The 6,016-nt window shown below is 31.8% G+C and overlaps 1 protein-coding gene across 2 annotated transcripts in view; it reads right to left on the reverse strand.

Annotated features, from left to right (window-relative positions):
- Nucleotides 1–4,872, reverse strand: part of LOC118205341 (leukocyte elastase inhibitor-like) — a 44,262-nt gene extending 39,390 nt beyond the window's left edge. The window contains exon 1 of one of the 2 annotated variants that reach the window (XM_085819113.1): nt 4,716–4,872. The gene's annotated coding sequence lies outside the window, so the exon portion shown is untranslated. The remainder of the gene's footprint in view (nt 1–4,715) is intronic. The other variant, XM_085819114.1, reaches the window with a different exon arrangement.
- Between the last annotated feature and the right edge of the window lie 1,144 nt (nt 4,873–6,016).

Consider the following 6,016-nt stretch of genomic DNA (forward strand, 5'->3'; position numbering starts at 1 on the left):
CGCTCGCTGGTGAGCTAGTATCCCGAATAAGCGGGAGGATAAAGTTGGGTAAATTATATAGATAAATGGTAAAGCATACGGTAATTAACTAAGTGAAAGGATGCCTTCGTGAATGACGTTTTGAGGGAAAATGGCTTGTATTCACGATACACATAGGTGAAACCAGAAAAGTATCTTTGCAGCCTGCCCGTTCACCTGATTTCAAAGCCCGGTCGAACTTCCAGTATTCAGCGGTCTTAAACACTCGACCAGTGGTGGGGGCCTGGACGGTAAGCATACTGGCTGATAGTTAACAGAGCAAAATTAATGACAACCTTTTCTTTGTGAATAACTGGAAAAGTCGGCATCTACGGGCCCATAAATAAAATACTATTTGTTGAACATTTTCCAAATATAAATTAAAAAATTCAATTAATTTATTATAAGGTAAAATATGTTCAATACCGATTTTATATTACGGATAGCAAGTATCCGCTGGAAATAAATGAACAATTATCAGCTAGACTGCCATCAGCTAGAACGCAGCTACCCCTTTCGAAATTCAGTTCCTAGCCAAAATTCAGTCGCTGGGATGAGGCATGAATATCCAAAAACATCACTTTCAAATAAACAAATATCGCAAAAATTAGTTCTCAGCCCTCTAGGATCATAAAAATTTGGCCAATTTCTTGAAGGTTAAATTTATAATATTCTAGAGAAAGAGTAACCTATCCACAAAAAGCAGCTCTATGTTACACGTAATTTTATTACTAAAATTTAAAATACAAAAAGGTTGTTAAAAAGGATCTCTGCAAATCCTTTGAAAAGTCAAAGATGTTGAAAAAAAAATCATCACTCTGGAGTCCTGATACACTTATTACAAGACAATGATCCTCTGATTACGGTTAGTAGTACGTGATTTAATGGAAGTCAAATATACTTAAAGATGGAGGCAACTCAAAAGGAATTCGTTACTTTTTTTGAAGTAATTACAAGTGTGACTAGTGATAAAATACATAATTTTAATGAATACCCCTCTGTTGAAAGGAATGGTTTTTTTTAAAAGTTTATTGATAAATCTAAAGGAGTTCAATATTACTGTGACTTGCAGTTCATATTATTTCAAGCCTAGGAAACTAAACCAGTTTGCAAACAGTTCTTGATAAAGATTTAATGTACGTAAACAAGCAGAAATCTTATTTGAGTCTTCAGAGGAAAAAAAAATCACTTTAGTGTTTAATAATGACTTCTGTTCAAAGAAAAATATGGTCACTTTCAGGAGTAATCATCTACGAAAGCTGATCGTTATAATAGTTTCCACTGCATGATTCTTTTTACTGTTAAATACTGCTAATGCAACAGGAATGGAGCCATGCTTACTTACAGATATTGGTAGTATGGTTCCTGAGTAAATGCTGGTTGAAAAAAGGAGGGCACAGAACGGAAAACTATCCAAATATTTGGAAGTCTTCGAATCATTCATTATTTCTAAAATAGCTAGACTCTCAGGCTATGTTAATCGAGCCCTGTCTATGCTTCTGTTCTAGCAAACATGATTTATTCAAAAAGCTCAATCTTTTAAAACATTAAATAAATATTCTAAAACGAATGAAAATAAGTACGTTCCTCTATTGCCATTTTTTATGTTCTATAAACAGCAAAATGAACAAATAATAAACTTAGTATTTCTATTTATTTTCAAACGACTCCCCCTACGCACCTCCTCCGAAAAGCACCGGTATTGTAAACTGACTAGTTCAAAGGACTTTGTAGAATTTCTAGATTTAATCAACAATTTATGACCCACATCCAGCTGCGGCTTCGATGGTGACCTAGATTTACAACAGACTGAGTAAGAGAAACGGTGAGAGTGTTCATCGCCCTTTCTAGTAATTAAATTAAGACAATTATTTGAAGAAAAAAAAAAAAAAAACATTTTCCCTCCAAAATAAAATTATAGTAAGTTTTAATATGCACAATATATTAATGAAACACTAATTCTGCACGCTCATGTCATGTGAAATTTATTATTAATTCCGGACAATTAAATAATTCAATTCACTTCACGACTCAAAAATAGCAACGTTAACTGCACGTTTTGAACATGATCCGGTCGGTGGTGGGCGGGTAAATACAAAAACATCCATTCGTAGCCCAGCCGCTGGAATTCCAGCCGGGGACAAAATTCTAGGGTAAAATTCTAGTATACGGTGCAGCCTTGGCGCGACTTTGAAAATTAACACCAAAAATGATCCAAAGAACGTCTATATATATATATACACACATAGTATATGTATATACACACATAGTATATACTATGTTTAACTACATATTTTCTTTGAATGACTCGTTAACTACTCATCGTATATGTCCCGTTTTTTACTGCTCATCATAAAGTCGCCAAAAGTAGCCAAATCCCGTGTGTACCGGATACTAGGATTAAACCAATTCTAGAATTCAGTAGTTTTACCAGTCGGATACTAGTGGACTCCGTCGGGAATAGGAACGAGATGAACTCACATTGTTTCATAGCTTTGGTCACTCGGCTGCTGGTAATTATAATTAGAGATAATGTGCACAGTGTTCCCAAATATAGGCAACGAGAATGTTATTATGCACACTATTTTCAAGATGCGTTTAAGAAAAGAAATCAGAAGAAAACTATATTTAACTATCACTTGTTTTCCTACGTATGCGATGTTTGAGATTAAGGTTATACATGTACTAAACCAGGCCGCAGGACTTTCGAAGGGTAAAAGAAACTATGCCCATTAGATAGAACATAAGAACAGCCAAATTTAGCGGGAAGTGACTAAACCCGGGGATGACCAGCTGCAATACCAGATTCCGAATAATCTTTTAAAAGAACAGCATTTTCATTCATAAAAAGGCTTTAAGCTTTGAATGAAAGCTTAGTTTTCCCCCTTCAGTTAAAAATAATAAAGCAGGTGCTATTTTTTAAATAAAGACCGCGATTATTTTCGGTGTTTAATCTCTAGTTTCTTCTTATTTAAATTTAACCAGACACCTCAGTTCATATCATATATTTGCAACAATTTATGATTTGATATACATGAAGATAATCGTGCTATAACAAATATATTAAGTTTAATTTAAAATTGTCTCTATACTAATTTTTACGATGTTATAGAAAGAATGCGATAACGCTAAAACAGCACATAATAAATTTTAATTCCTTAAAATTCTTTATATGACACAGTTTTTAAAATAATGTATTAAAGAGAAATTAAAGGAACATTAAATTAATGCATTAAAGGAAGCTTTCAGTAATTTTTCTCTCTCCCTATTGTCTCCCGAAGATGACATTTACGAACAGCTTGCGCGTGCTTTCCCATAATTAGACGCATGTGACAATAAATTTTGAGAATATTCGAAAGACTGCTTCGTACTTTTGTTACCAAGGGTGGCGGATTCTTACTTGCGTAAACAAATACTACAAATTTTGGCGAACGAATCGTGAGTAACAGAATTTTCTATAATATCCAAAAAGTTTTTTTTTTAATTTATCTAAAACTTCGTCTAATATTTCGACATAAAAACAATATGCAGGGCGTAACAATTGCGACATTTTAAATACGTCTTTGGATTTCTAAGCAAATCTTGCGAAAAATGTCGGTATTTCTGCTAGTTATTAAAGGAATAATACAGATCTTTTCAGTTAGCAAACGAATTTCTGCAATTTTCTTAGAAAGCTGAGACTTTTTTTTTTTTAATCTTGAAAGTCTACAAAGTCAGATATATCTCACGGATTACCATCTAAAAAAGGAATTTAAATTTCATATATTGACATTATTCGGCGATGAAATTACGCGAGGCAAATAGAGTAAGAAGTTACTGTTTGCAGTTTAATCTTAATGATGCCGGTTCTAGTATTTCGATACCGCAATGAGATAAAGTTATGTCTTTAGTATTTTACAGTTTACTTTATCTATTTTTAAAAAGCAGACTTTGGTTAAGCATAAATTTTAAACAGAAGTCCATATAAAAACAGTTTTTAACCCTGAAATAAGCAATTACACTTTTCAAGTACGTTTATAGCGGTTAAAGTTCCATAAATTAACAAACACTAGTAGACATTTTACAAAGAAAACTTGGGTGCAAGAACACTAGCAGTTTAAGAAAACGAAGGTGCCCAAGTCATGAGGCACAAGTTATAAAAAATGAAAATTTATCATTCTAGTCTTAAATGTTTGAATTAAATAGTATTCAAAATTTTCATCTAATGAAAACTAAGCTCAGGGCCAGAAAAGATTACCTTTTTACAAATCACATACTAGAGTTGAACAACATTTCTCTTCGTTTCAGAAAACACATGGCCTTGAAATGACAAACTAAAGTTAATAAACTGCAAGAAATTTTGAAATACTGAGGCCTAAAGTTTGTCAAACTCCAGATTAATGCAACCGAACAACTACTGCACTTCTTAAAATGACTAAAAAAAATAAGTCTTAATTGAAAAATGGTTTTAACAATTTTTCAATTAAGACTTATTTTTTTTAGAGTTTATTATAATATAGTAAATGAAATCTTATAAAATTAATATTTTAAGGATATTTGTTAAACGATGATATTTAATGGATTTGTAAAACGATGAAAAACTTCTAAGCGGGAGATTAAACTAATAGCAACTAAAAAATAATAAAATGAAAAGTTAGAATACTGGTTAATTGCATTATTAAGGATTTTAAAAGGATTAACGAATAAAATAAACTTACCACCTCGAAAATTCTCTGGTGTCTGATACTTCACTTTCTCAAGTTAATGGTTTTCAAACGCAAACCTTAAGACAATCTACGAGGTATGAAAGATCAGAGGTGATTGCGCGCTTTTATCTGCATGAAGCAGAGATGTGCCGGGGAAAAACGCGATTCTTTTGAATCCGGGTGTTGGAGAGCAAATAGGGTTGCTAAAATAAATTTCATTTTCATTCAGTCGCCAATAACATATGCTGTCGCCAAGAGACTGCTACTTAGTACGTGTGGCGCGAAATATGATAATTTAAAGCAGCGGTTCTCAATCTTTTGACTAACGCGTACCATCTAAACAAAAATTGAAAAATTTTTACACTACCACTACATTTTAAAATCATTAATTTTCAGTTTCTCAATAAAAATATTAAATATATATATAAATATTTTGCCATCTGCACAACCTATTGGCTATTTGTATTAAATGTGCACACATAAAAAATATTAGATTAAAAAATGGTTGCCATTTTAATTCTCAGAATTTAAGTTATAATACTCTAATTATATATTTATATAAAAATATTAAATATATATATAAATATTTTGCCATCTGCACAACCTATTGGCTATTTGTATTAAATGTGCACACATAAAAAATATTAGATTAAAAAATGGTTGCCATTTTAATTCTCAGAATTTAAGTTATAATACTCTAATTATATATTTAGTGCGAAATTTGGGCCTGTCTAAGAGATATCTGTTCCTTTTTGTCTGGTCTTATTTCATTTAGTTTGAATCGTAAATTAGGATCCACTTTTAATTTTGTTCTATATCTATTTTTCAAATATAACATGGAAGAAAATTTTTGTTCACAAAAATACTTCGCGCAAAATAACAAAATGCAAACAGGTAATAAAAATTTAATAGTTTTATTTAAAATGCCTTTAAATTCTCTTTTTCGGATCAGCCAAAATTTAACGAGTGTGTCATTCTAGAAATCTTTAGTTAGAGTTCGATCACAGAAAAGTTCTATCAAGTGTTCTTTTTCTTCACGAGAATTTTGGATTTAATAGTTAAAAATACTTTTTTTCTTTGCGTTAAAAATATCTGTCTTTCTCTTGCGTACCACCGGTTGAAAATCGCTGATTTAAGGTATTTTATGATTCTGTCAAATACAAATGTTTGCACTTACGTCTGGTAGACTGGACCCGAAAAAGACAACTTAGGGCTGTAGGCACATGGGGTATACAATCTTACTTTTCTCTTAAGAAAAGCCACGAATGTCGCATTTTTCAGGATATCATCGTTTTACAAATATGAAATAATTC

The sequence above is a fragment of the Stegodyphus dumicola genome, chromosome 6 (genome assembly GCF_044657685.1).
Source record: "Stegodyphus dumicola isolate Sdum_Otavi_A_Nest chromosome 6, ASM4465768v1".
In the NCBI taxonomy this organism is placed as follows: Eukaryota; Metazoa; Arthropoda; class Arachnida; order Araneae; family Eresidae; genus Stegodyphus; species Stegodyphus dumicola.